The sequence below is a fragment of the Lampetra planeri genome, chromosome 33 (genome assembly GCF_965212315.1).
Source record: "Lampetra planeri chromosome 33, kcLamPlan1.2.h2, whole genome shotgun sequence".
In the NCBI taxonomy this organism is placed as follows: Eukaryota; Metazoa; Chordata; class Hyperoartia; order Petromyzontiformes; family Petromyzontidae; genus Lampetra; species Lampetra planeri.
Window position 1 is genome coordinate 2847056 of NC_136139.1, and position 13097 is coordinate 2860152.

The window sequence follows — 13097 nt, forward strand, 5'->3', positions numbered from 1 at the left end:
ATACCTGCAGCCATAATGCAAACAAAAAACATAACTCTGATAATATATAAGGACAGTGCATATACAAGGACAGTGCATATATTATCAGAGTTATGTTTTTTGTTTGCATTATGGCTGCCAGAGGTGTGGACTCGAGTCATGTGACTTGGACTCGAGTCAGACTCGAGTCATGAATTTGATGACTTGCGACTCGACTTGGACTTGCATAACAATGACTTTGTCCCACCTTTGAGATGTGGACTCGAGTCATGTGACTTGGACTCGAGTCAGACTCGAGTCATGAATTTGATGACTTGCGACTCGACTTGGACTTGCATAACAATGACTTTGTCCCACCTCTGATGGCTGCAGGTATTGTGGTCTATGCAAACATGACTCCTTGTAAAAAAAGGTGTCAGTTTTGTTGCCAGATAGAAGGGTAAAAGAACAATTTTCATTGTGGCCGTTGTTCTGCATCGACATCAGCAGCCGTACTGGAGAAAGAAAGAAGCGGGAGAAGATTTTCACTGGGCAATGACTCATTCGGGGTGGCGGGGGATTCCTGGGTTCGGTATGGTGAGGCACGTTTGAGCGGGTGGTGTGAGTGTGAAGGTTTCTGGAAAACACGGAGCCATTGGATCTGGAGGTTTCTGGAAACACGGAGCCATTGGATCTGGAGGTTTCTGGAAGCACGGAGACATTGAATGTGGAAGTTTCTGGAAACACGGAGCCATTTGATCTGGAGGTTTCTGGAGGTTTCTGGAAACACGGAGTCTTTGAATCTGGAGGTTTCTGGAAGCACGGAGACATTGAATCTGGAGGTTTCTGGAAACACAGAGACATTAAATTTGGAGGTTTCTGGAAGCACGGAGTCATTGGATCTGGAAGTTTCTGGAAACACGGAGACATTGAATGTGGAAGTTTCTGGAAGCACGGAGCCATTGAATCTGGAGGTTTCTGGAAGCACGGAGACATTGAATGTGGAAGTTTCTAGAAGCACGGAGCCATTGAATCTGGAGGTTTCTGGAAACACGGAGTCTTTGAATCTGGAGGTTTCTGGAAGCACGGAGACATTGAATCTGGAGGTTTCTGGAAACACAGAGACATTAAATTTGGAGGTTTCTGGAAGCACGGAGTCATTGGATCTGGAGGTTTCTGGAAACACGGAGCCATTGAATGTGGAAGTTTCTGGAAGCACGGAGCCATTGAATCTGGAGGTTTCTGGAGGTTTCTGGAAACACGGAGTCTTTGAATCTGGAGGTTTCTGGAAACACGGAGACATTGGATCTGGAGGTTTCTGGAAGCACGGAGACATTGGATCTGGAGGTTTCTGGAAGCACGTAGTCATTGAGCTTCGAGGCTGTTCGATCACACCAAACGGGTTTTGCCCTCCTGGGACTATACGTACCAAGATGCAACGGTGAGTTATGTTGAACATTTTTTTTGTTTGAAACGATGATTATTCACATATCTATCCGGAGTATAATAATAATGATAATAATGCTGTTGAGTTGTTACAGGAATGTTAAGACTTTCAGGATTATTAGACGGCATAAGTGGATCGTTGTCTTGCAGTTCCCTTGTCGTTACATCGTTCCGTTGTAGTTCCTAGATTGTCGTCGACACTGATGGAGTTTACAAAGCTTCAGATCGCGCCATTGTTTATAGTTTACTCTGATTTTGGTCATCGACATTGGTTGAGTTACCTGGCGCGTCATTCGTTTTACACCGATTTAGGTTACGCAAGTTCAGTCCTGCACTTCTCGCCGGTGTGAGGCGGTTGGCACGAGTTTCCAGCGGTGTCCACTGCAGGTGGTTCGGTCGACGATTTGGCTCTCACGCCGGAATTTCGTTTAGAAATGCTGCGCCGATTGTGACTGCGCACCGAAGTTGCTCACACAAAGCACCTGCAGCCTTGATCGTCGACAATGTGATGAGTAATGAAAAAATTAACCCGTAAAAAACAAAGTTTTTCACTATAAATCCTTTATATGCGTGGCATCGGTTTTATTTTATTATTCATTTCTGTTTTTCTTGAGTAAGAGTTGCATTTTTATCACATTGGTATTTTAAATTAAATATGAAACATTTTTTTTCTAGAAAGTGGAAAATTTAGGAAATTTTTTTTCAAGAAAATAAATTGTCACGCACAACGAGTCTGTGTGCAAAATATCAGCTCGATTGGATCACGGGAAGTGGGTTAAAAAACGACCGAAAGATTTGCACGGTCGTAAGCGTGCAAGCAAGCAAGTGAACTTAATATAAAGGATTTAAAAATAAGAATGGGTTTTAACCCTTCCTGACAACAACAACAACAAAACACAGGCGCTAAGATGTTCAAACAACAAATAGAAACCTTTTTGCAAGGAGTCAAGTGCTGCACTAACCACACGTGGTACTTGCGGTGAACATGCAAACAAACATGCTCTGATAATTATATATATACATTGACTTTGAAAGTGATTCACTGACACCAGAGAATGTGCGTCTGCATGACTGGCTTACATGCATTTTCTTTGTCAGTTTCAAAGACGATGCATATCTTATTCTTAGGTTTTTTCGGTAAAGTCACGTAGGTAAAAAATTTAAATTAATAAAATTAATAAAATTTAAATAAAAAATTTAATATTTAATTTTTATTTTACTTTTATTAATTTAAATTTTTTACCTACGTGACTTTACCGAAAAAAACCTAAGAATATGAATCCTTGCAGTCACGAAAGCTTCAAATCTCGGATGCATATCTTATCAGAGTGTATAGCACGTCCACCACAAGCACGTGTTGGTCAATGCAGTATTTGATTCCTTGCAAAAAGTAACTATTTGGTGTTTGAACATCTTAACGCCTGTTTAAGTGCCATAAAGGGCGGGTGAAACAGATGATTATTTTTCGTACTTTGATAATGGTAAAAAAAAATGTCCCATGATGCTCTTTGGTTCTTTCGGTTAAGTCACGTAGGTAAAAAAAATTCTGTTAATATAATAACTTTTTTTAAATAAAAAAAATGTCTACCTACGTGACTTTACCGAAAGAACCAAAGAGTATGGATTCCTGCAGTCACGAAAGCTTCAAATCAAGAATGTCCCATGATATTATTCAACGGATGGTCGCCACCTGACCGGGAAATCGGCGCTTGTGTTGCGGGTGGCGGCCGGAATTTATCTGCGTCGAGATCCGGTTAGCGGTGTCGTCGTTGTGTTTTACTTTGTTCAAGTTGCACCGTGCAAGCTCTCATCATAGACCCCGCGTGCTGGCTGAGACATGTGCCCGGGTTTGCTCTGCAGTTGGCAACTCTCTTTAATGATGCGGTGATACTGCTGCGTTGCTTGTTGTTGAATGGATTTCTAGCCTCAACATAAAACTACAACTGCTCCCCCAGCCGTGCGAAAAAGAAGATTACGCTTTATTTGTGGGGGCTTAAATTATGGGTGTCATCTTTCCCACGTCCGCTGTATGTACGTTGAACTTATTTCGCACCCTGCGTGGCCAACCGTGCGTATCGAAGGTGCGGCGAAGGTCAACAAAAGTTAACACAGAAAGTACTTCTAAAAGAAACACGTCTTCAATCTCGAGGATGTAAAAGTGCATAGCACCAGTGGCTTCCTAATGTCGGATGGAAGAGCGTTCCAGACGGCCGCAGACGCGCATATGAAAGCGCGCGATGCGGTGACCTCCGTCTTTGGATGACCCGAGTTCGTGTGGATGATGGTTTATGTAATGCGGTAATTAGCGACCGAACACAGAGCCTCAACGAAAGAGACACGTTGATTTACTGATTTTCGATTGTTCCTCTGAGCCGTAAGCGTGAAAACTGAGCCAAACGGAAATGCAATCGCGAATTATATTGTTGTTGTAATTGTTGTTGTGTAGGTGTTCGTGGTCGCGCCAGCGTAGTTCTCCGCAGTGATTTCCGGGTCGTGCCGCGCAGTCGTTCGGCACGGTGTCCGACGTTCCGCTCGCCACGTTCCTCCCGAAGAAGATCACACAGCGCGTCGTGGAGCAACAAAAACGACGAAAAAAACGCACGTCAGGCATCGACCACCTCGGCAAAGAGCACGTGGGGCAGAGACAATCGTGACTTGCGAGAGTAGTAAGCCTTTGGTCTGTCTCTCTAAGCCTCGGGCATTATCGCCACTGCGGCTTAACAATGCTTAACGCTGACCCCTTGACCTCGGGCACAGGCTACACGATTTATTATTTTTTTGCCGCGATAACCCCGTGACCCAACACCACAGAACTGGCCCTGACGATCGGAGGCAGCTTCGTTGAAGTGTCCACGTGGTAAAGGGGCCGTACATAAATGACGTCACGCACCTGGGGGGGGGGGGGCGGAGTCAGACATTTGTGACGATGTGTGACGAGGGGTGGGGGTGAGATATGTGACTTCACATCAAAATGCGCAACTTTAAATAAATATAGGCAACATGTTCTACTTAATTAAATCGACTTTTTAATAAATGTTTTCTCCTACAAGATCAGAGTGCAGCGCCACATTAAATACGCACTACAATGACAATAGTTTAAAGCGATTTGAAGCATGTTTTATTTTTTTTTGGGGGGGGGGGCAGAGCTTTGTGACGTCATTTTTGAGGGAGGGTCTGACTTTTTGTGACGCCGTGTGACGAGGGGGGGGGGGTCAAAAATCGTCCAAAATCGCGTGACGTCATTTATGGACGACCCCAAAGCTACCAAGCGCCCTTGTGTATCAAACGTGCACTTAAGTGCCGCGACGAAGTGCCCTTGTTGTATGCTTCCCATTTGAGGCAATGTCATTGAGAAATGTGTGGCTGATCCCTGGCATCAGAAAGGTTGTCCGTGTGTGTCCAATACCCCCCCCACACCTGTTCAACTCACGATGCAGGCGGAGGGCGGAGCTACTCGCGTAGTGGGCGGGGTTGACAGAAGTGGGCGGGGCCTGTGAGCGGCAAGGCGGGGCCGGTGTCGGAGGGAGCGAATCAGCTCGCTCCTTGAGGCGGGCTAGCGGCCGAGTGGGCGTGTCTACGTAGAAGTAGGCGGGGCTGCGAGCTCACCACGTGTTCCCCTTGAACCCCCTCCCAGATAGTCTTCGAAAGCCATACGTAGTAAGTAAGTGGAATAAAAACTCGCCACTTTTGGATATGGATTTTTTTTGTTAAGCGCAGTTGCAGAGTACGGTCAGCAAAGGCTTCAAGCAGCCAGCAACCAACAGCACCGTTACCAGAGCTGTAACAAGATCACAGTGAATCATTTTCTTGGCTTGAGCAAGGCTACAAGAGCGTGGGAAAAGAGAGTCGATGGGAGGGGGAATCTAGCAAGCCGAGTGGTGCGAGGGAGGAGTGTTTTGACGTGCGGGTGTATGGTGGCTGCACACGTGTGCAAGTACCTGTTATGCATTTCCGCTGTTTTGCGATCATGATTCCTCTGCTGTGAAGGTCAAACAACACCCCCCCCCCTGGCTGCTAACGCGGTGCAAGGGAGTTTCGACATGGCCCGTTCACATGGCAGATGGGGCAACTCGGAATTGTGTCGAAAGTGAGCTTTACACAAGCTCGTCTTGTTGTTATGGGAAAAAAGAAACTTGCAGAGTCACTTCAACCGACGGAACGTTCAGGAATGCTTCCGTCTGTGCAGGTGGAGGAATTTCGGGGAATGCTTGCAGAGTGTTCTCTCTTGACGTTGGAATGTACTAGCGCCGAGTTGACGGAGTTTGGAATGGAACATTTCTGACAGGAAACAAGCAACGGAAAGAAACGGGGTTGTCGATAAATCCTCAACTCTGTTGTATTTGCACGCACGCGCGCGTGTGTGCGCGTGCGTGTATTTCCGTACGAGCGGAGCGGTGGCGACGTGGTTAGCGCATCGCTCTACGAAACTGGCGACCCGAGTTTGATTCAATTAAAGTGGCGGTTATCTGAACCGGTCCTTGGCGTCTCCTAAGTCGACTCAGCCTCAAATGGGTACCTGGTGCGGTGTGTAAACATCGCCACTTGGGAGACAAAGGCGGCCAGGCGTGGTGCTGGCCACATGACCCACTCGTCTTTATAGGTGCTCGCGAACAGCACTTGCCCCAACAGTCTGTTGAAGCTATATGGGGGTTGTTTGCCTTTGTCGTGTGGCTGTGTGTAAGCTTCTTTTTCAGACGAAAGGATGGATAGTGACAAATACGGTTCATACTCTTAGTTTTTTCGGTAAAGTCACGTAGGTAAAAAAAATGAAATTAAAATGAATGCTCACTTGATACAGCAAATCTGGCTGTGACGGTCCCACCTGATGACGGAGACTTGTGTTGCCTCCGAAACGTCGTGATTTTTTAAAATAAAATTTAATTTCATTTTTTACCTACGTGACTTTACCGAAAAAACTAAGAGTATGAATCCTTGCAGTCACGAAAGCTTCAAATCTAGAACAAATGCGGTTTCCTGAGAAAAAAAAAAACAGCAATCGATGAGCTTAGCTGGCCAGCCTTAAAGGTTTTAGCACACAATAAAGGGAACGTTTCCGTGAACGTGTAGCGTGCGTTCATCAACTTCACAGGACATTAACAGAGCTCGTTGTGCCTTGCGTAGTGCCACGCTTGTAAGTCAATGGAGCAGACTGAGTCGTCGTCGGATGGAGTCAGAACAACGTGCCACTACTTTGTCGTGCAATGGTCTCTCATAATAGAGGAGTTTTTTTTTTGGGGTTAGATCGCGTAAATGTGTCGTTAAACCCGCCACCACCCGACACAGCCAATTAGTAAGGTTTGTCACGTACACAGAAAATGCCAATTCGTTACTAGTACAGCACACCGGTGTGTTGGAGAGCCAAGCCACAACATTTACAATCTGGGTACGACGTTTCGCCAGTAATTACAACTAGCCTCATCAGGCGGACAGCCAGATTTGTGGAGAAATCCTCCTGTTTCGTTCCTTAAATAGAAGGATAAATGTGATGACGTCACTTGTTTCGTTACTTAGATAGAGGGATAGCTGTGATGACGTCACTTGTTTAGTTTTTTAGATAGAGGGATAGCTGTGATGACGTCACTTGTTTCGATTCCTTAAATAGAGGGATAGACGTGATGACGTCACTTGTTTCGTTCCTTAAATAGAGGGATAGCTGTGATGACGTCACTTGTTTCGTTACTTAAATAGAGGGATAGATGTGATGACGTCACTTGTGTCGTTACTTAAATAGAGGGATAGATGTGATGACGTCACTTGTTTCGTTACTTAAATAGAGGGATATATGTGATGACGTCACTTGTTTCGTTCCTGAAATAGAGGGATAGCTGTGATGACGTCACTTGTTTCGTTACTTAAATAGAGGGATAGCTGTGATGACGTCACTTGCTTCGTTCCTTAAATAGAGCGATAGATGTGATGACGTCGCTTGTTTCGTTCCTTAAATAGAGGGATAGCTGTGATGACGTCACTTGTTTCGTTTTTTAAATAGAGGGATAGCTGTGATGACGTCACTTGTTTAGTTCCTTAAATAGAGGGATAGCTGTGATGACGTCGCTTGTTTCGTTCCTGAAATAGAGGGATAGCTGTGATGACGTCACTTGTTTCGTTCCTTAAATCGAGCGATAGATGTGATGACGTCACTTGCGAGCCCTTTAATTGGCTGCGTCGACATTTATATATTTACGCGATCTAACCCAACTCCCCCCCCCCCCCCTAATATGATGGATGATATTGCTCGCGAAAGCCCTACCACGTGTTAAGCAATTGCTCTTCGTTGAGTCAGAGTTACACTTTTTGGTTTCAAGTCAAATGTTCGGCTTTTGTTCTCCGCTCCAGACGAACCACGAGGCAGCTTTGCCATCTCCGTTCGCAGGGGCCTCCGGTTGAGAATTCCACGTCCCCTATTTCACGGAGGACATTCCAAATTCACAACCACAGTTGGTATTCCTACAAAGGTTGGCACTCGTTTTACGAGTCCATGCGAGACGGCGGGCCAAGTTCGCAAATTTGCAGCGGTCATCATCCAATCGTGAACGGTGCACTCTGCCAACAGACAGATTTGTCTCGTTTAAAATACACACGCGCACACACACACGCGCGCATATATAAACACAGCAGCAGTCACCTTTCGGACTTAAAAAAACAACGAGCTGAGCAGAAAGCAGTCAATTTTTTGGGGAAATTAGCTAACCGCCCTCGCCTCGCCGTTCGCGATGGTTTCAGCCGCGAAACGAGAGATGCGCGCAACACGGACGGTGGGAGTGAGGCGCTCGTTCCGCGTGGCGCGCATTAAGGAATGCGTCAGCATATGGGGGTGAAACGGGCAGAAGGGGAGAGGCCGCGAGCGATCGGACGCCGAGGGGGGGGGAGGGTGGTGGTGGTGGTGGTGGTTTTGGGCGAAGTTTCCACACGGCAGGTGTCGCCAAACAGGAAGTAATTGGGCGGCACGTGACGCGCCGAGAAGACACAGAGCGTCGTGATGGATGGAGCTGGCGCGTTTATCCATCACAACGCTGCCGGGCAGCTCGGGAGTCAGCCCCCCCCCCTCCCACCGCGCTTTTGTGGGGGGGGCGGGCGGGTGGCTGCTCGTCACAGCTGTTCGCGTGCATCGAGCGGCGCGTGCAACGCTCGGGCATTCGCGTCTCGTTTACAGGCACACAAATTCGGAGCCAATTTGAAAACATAACGGGCGCCGTGGCACGCACGAGTCGGCTCCTCCCTGGCTCCTCCGTGGGTCGGTGGCTCGGGAGAGGGTCCGGGGTATGCGGGACCCTGCTGCTAATCCTTGCAGCAGAGCACAGAGCCGGCGACACTCGGGAGCCTGAGTTCCAACCCCCCTGGTGTGTTTTGTTTTACCCCCGCCCCGAGCTGAAGTTGGCTTCTCGGTGTGGCCTGCAGTGTCGGTTACGATCTCAATCCCAGTTACAAATAATTACACGGTGAGGGGGAGGGTTGAAGATCAACATGTTTGCTTTTACATCCAACCTCAATGCAGCTCTGAGAGATTCATTGGCAGCATCTACAGGTGCAGAATGTGTTTTGGGAGGCTCTCTGTTGCGTGTGAATCTCCAAGCCCAGTCTGGAGGATGCGGTACGATAGACCTTTAAAAAAAGTATGCTTCGAGAAGGCGTGCGATGTCGATTACGGGCGCTCCTTTAATGCAACGTACAACTCAAGCGAGGTGGATCTCCATCATTGCTTACTTTGAAATTGTTGAGATTTTTTTTTTAATCCACCAACAATGCCTGAGAGAATTTGCCATCCGCAATTGAGATTATCCATGATGTCTCAAAGAAGTCCACTCAGGCGTGGAAGAGAAATATCGATGCCGATCGTAATCATCAGCCTAAGAGAGCGGTCTGATTCTGACCGCTGCTGAGCCTAATTGTACGAATGGGGGGTTTGAGGGCACGCCGTTTTTCAGGGACACGGTCTTTCTCTCGGAGTCAGCCGCCGAACAGCTCACTCGGCGGTGGGTGCAAGGAGGGAGGCCGCAAATCGGAACAGTTGCTGAGGGCGCCTCCGGGCTCAGAGTGTTCTGCTTAAGCAAATGATGCTGGAAAACATCGATCCTGCAGGGATCGTTACGCGGCGTTTCCCCCACGGCGGTGACACATCGGAGACGGAAGCCGTGAAAGCCCCCGGCACGGCTCAATTCTTAGCCCAGTCATTTGCGGACTCCACGGGAAATCCACGTGGTCACGACCAGAGAGAGACACCGCAAACTCGAAATCCAGAGTGCGTCAAAAAGATGTTAACACTTATATGGGACTATCGTTTTTATTGCAAAAAAATTATAATACACTGTAACATGATAAATGTGAATGTTAATAGCTTCAAAAAGTCAGTCTCCAATTGTTCGCCGTCATTGTCAACGCATGCCTGGAATCTTCTCCAGGTGGTCTCATGGAGAGCACATTTCTTGTGGTATTGTTGCAATTTCTCCGAAGTGTTAACATTTTTTTGAAGCACCCTGTATTTTGTCAGGTAAGGCCCACTGAGCTTTATAGCTCTTAAATTTCGATTTAAAGCTTTCGTGACTGCAAGGATTCATCTGAAGAACAGGTCTGTCGGAACGACAGCGTCTGAATTCAGACGCTGTCTTTTCCGACAGCCCTGTTCTTCACCTGAGGACGTCTGCTTGCATTGTGGCCGAAACGTCGTGAGAATTGTATTTTATTATGTTTTATTTTTATTATTTTATTATTTCCCTTCTACGCGACTTTACCGAAAGAACCAAGAAGATGAAGTGGCTTATCGTCGTGTGTTAATACAGAATAGCCAAATACTCTAAGCGCACGTTGATTCTCGATGTGGCGTAAAATCCACACCACCGCGGGTAGAACACGCCAACTCCAAATATACAGCAGCAGGCGTCAGGGTCGGGATCGAACCCACGATTCCCTGTATACCAGGCGAGGTAGTTAACATCCTGCCTACGCCGGTAACGAGGGAGACGGTGGGGGTTAATAGCCAACTCGTCCGAAGCAGGTGCTAGCTCGCTTGGCTCTGGTTACCATTCCAGCCCACTTAGAACTGACCGTGGAAAGACGACCGGTTTTGGACAGAGAGAGGACGGGGGGGGCGGGGGGGGGGTGTTTACACCTGGTGTGTAAAATCGGGTCCCGTGCAGGTGCGTCGATGATGATTATTATTATGGTTACGTTCATTATGGCATCGCGTGGTCGTGAGAGATGGGGTCGGCTGAAAGAGACCTTCATTGAGCAGGCGATTGGCCGTGGCTAATTGATGATGATGATTTACACGGATCAGCGGCGCAAACATCTTGGGGAAACCCGTTAACATCCGAGGCTGCAGCTCCTCCTCCTCCTTCTGTTTGTTATTGGCAACAGCTTTGTATTCGTATGACTCGTAGTGTTCGTATCAGTCAAACCTATACCACGACGGCTCATCCAGTGTTAACTGTGGCGAGATGTTAACTACCTCGCCTGGTATGCAGGAGGACGTTGGTTCGATTCCGACCCTGACAGCCTGCTGCTGTATATTTGGAGTTTGTGGTGCCTCTCTCTTTCTCTCCGTAGTCGCGTGGATTTTTCTGGTATTCCCCTCCACATTTAGAATCAACGTGCATTTAGAAGAGTATTTGGCTGCTTTACATATCCACATGATAAGCCACTTCGTTGGGCTATCATCTGTGGCCAGATCGCTTCTGACAAAGGTATGTATAGCTCAGTGGGCCGTACCTGGTGAAATAAAAACATAGTTTAATCTTAGAATCCACGCCGGGCGAATGTCTCCCGACAATAATCGTGTCGTGCCTGACGGTTTCTTGACGGAAATGGATACGACTCATACATTTCCTAATTCCGATCGTATCTGGGTACGTGACATCTCGCATGCGTGATATTCCTCCGGCATTATTTTGTTTGGGTCACAGTGCCGAGGGCACAAATGCAGCCGTCACATTTGCCGTTGCTTCTGCTGATTCGGCTAAATAACGAAGCGGTCGTTGCAAAACAATGGGCTAACAGCTGTTCAAATCTCGGGTTAAAATCCTAGCCTCTTACCAAATACTGCGAGGTACAGGGGCAGCCCTGCAATAGCTCGCTCACGCCTCTACTGGCGGAAGGTCCTCCACTAAAAGAAGCTCAAAAGAAGCCTCTCTTGAAGGTACATTGGCCTACTCTTCCACGCTGGGCCAGACGTCTTGGAAGACGTGGGAGTAGACACACTTTAACCCACCGCACGCGAACTGCTGCTGATGGCCTCGCTGTGGTGAACCCATTAATTCCGCTCGGCGAACACGGAGGAAGGAGAGGTGGTGGAGATTTAAGAAACCTGTCCCATTGCTTCAACTGCCGCGGAAGGAGATCAACTCGGACCAACGCCCTCTGGATTACAAGTCCAGGGCGCTAACTCATAACACCCCCTGTGGCAGCATTTCCCCCAACACTGTGCCGTATAAACACGATTCTGTTCCCTGGTGTAGCATTGTTGATGGGCGTATAAGTGTGGCCACTGCTGTGGTGACCACACCAAACACAGGAACAAAAACAACCCTTGCGATACACGTTTCGCAAAACTGCGGTCATCTTCGCAGCAACCCTTTTAATCTATCTGTCGTACAAAGACGGTCACTGGGACTCATTGTTGATGGAGCTCACACACCCTCTCTCTCTCTCTCGTCTCTGCCTGACCGGACCAACACCTCGCCACCCACCGTGCACCCACGATATAGGTTGATTTATTTACGTGTTACTAATTTTTGTAATCGTGCCTTGACGTGTGATTGCACTTCAAAATGCACAGTCGGTCACTTGCATCGCTCGCTTTCAGATGCGCTTCTGCGGACGTCTGGAACGCTCTTCCTTCCGATATTAAAAAGCCACCGGAGCTGTGCACTTTTACATCTTCTTTATAGAAAACTAATTTTCTTAGAACTGCTTTTCGTGTTTAGTCTGCTCTCGTTTTCACCCCCGCACCTCCAATTGGCACGATTGGCGACGTGCGCTGTGAAAGAATGTCAACACGCGCGCGCACACGCACACGCACGCACACGCACACGCGCGTGCACACGCACACGCACGCACACACACACGCGCGCGCACACGCACACGCGCGCGCACACGCACACGCGCGCGCACACGCACGCGCACACGCGCGCGCACACGCGCGCACACGCGCGCGCACACGCACACGCGCGCGCACACGCACACGCGCGCGCACACGCACACGCGCGCGCACACGCACACGCGCGCGCACACGCACACGCGCGCGCACACGCACACGCGCGCGCACACGCACACGCGCGCGCACACGCACACGCGCGCGCACGCGCACGCACGCACACGCACACACGCGCGCACACGCACACGCGCACGCACACGCACGCGCACGCGCACGCGCACGCGCACACGCACACGAACACGCACGCACACGCACACGCGCGCGCACACGCACACGCACGCACGCGCGTTTCATTTCTTGCACTTACATTTGGAACCGACTGCCGAGGATTTCTACGAACGAGTCACTGGCGTGGCACGGTGAGAGAGGCAGCGGCCCCCCGTGGAAAAGGACGCCGAGAAGGAGCTCTGCGGTGTCGCGTTGCGCGCTGTCATTTCTCTACGGCGTAACGCGAGGAGGATGCCCCAAACCCCCCACCAACTCTCTCCGCAGGGGGCTGTTGGCAGGAGGGGGCAGTTGTTTCTCGTTGCGCCGTGGACACCTC

General features: G+C 48.8%; 1 protein-coding gene across 1 annotated transcript in view; it reads left to right on the forward strand.

Moving 5' to 3' along the window:
* Positions 1 to 4001: 4001 nt before the first annotated feature.
* LOC144729613 (tRNA 2'-phosphotransferase 1-like) overlaps positions 4002 to 13097 on the forward strand; it is a 142612-nt gene continuing 133516 nt past the window's right edge. Inside the window, exon 1 of the mRNA XM_078610000.1 lies at positions 4002 to 4070. The gene's annotated coding sequence lies outside the window, so the exon portion shown is untranslated. The remainder of the gene's footprint in view (positions 4071 to 13097) is intronic.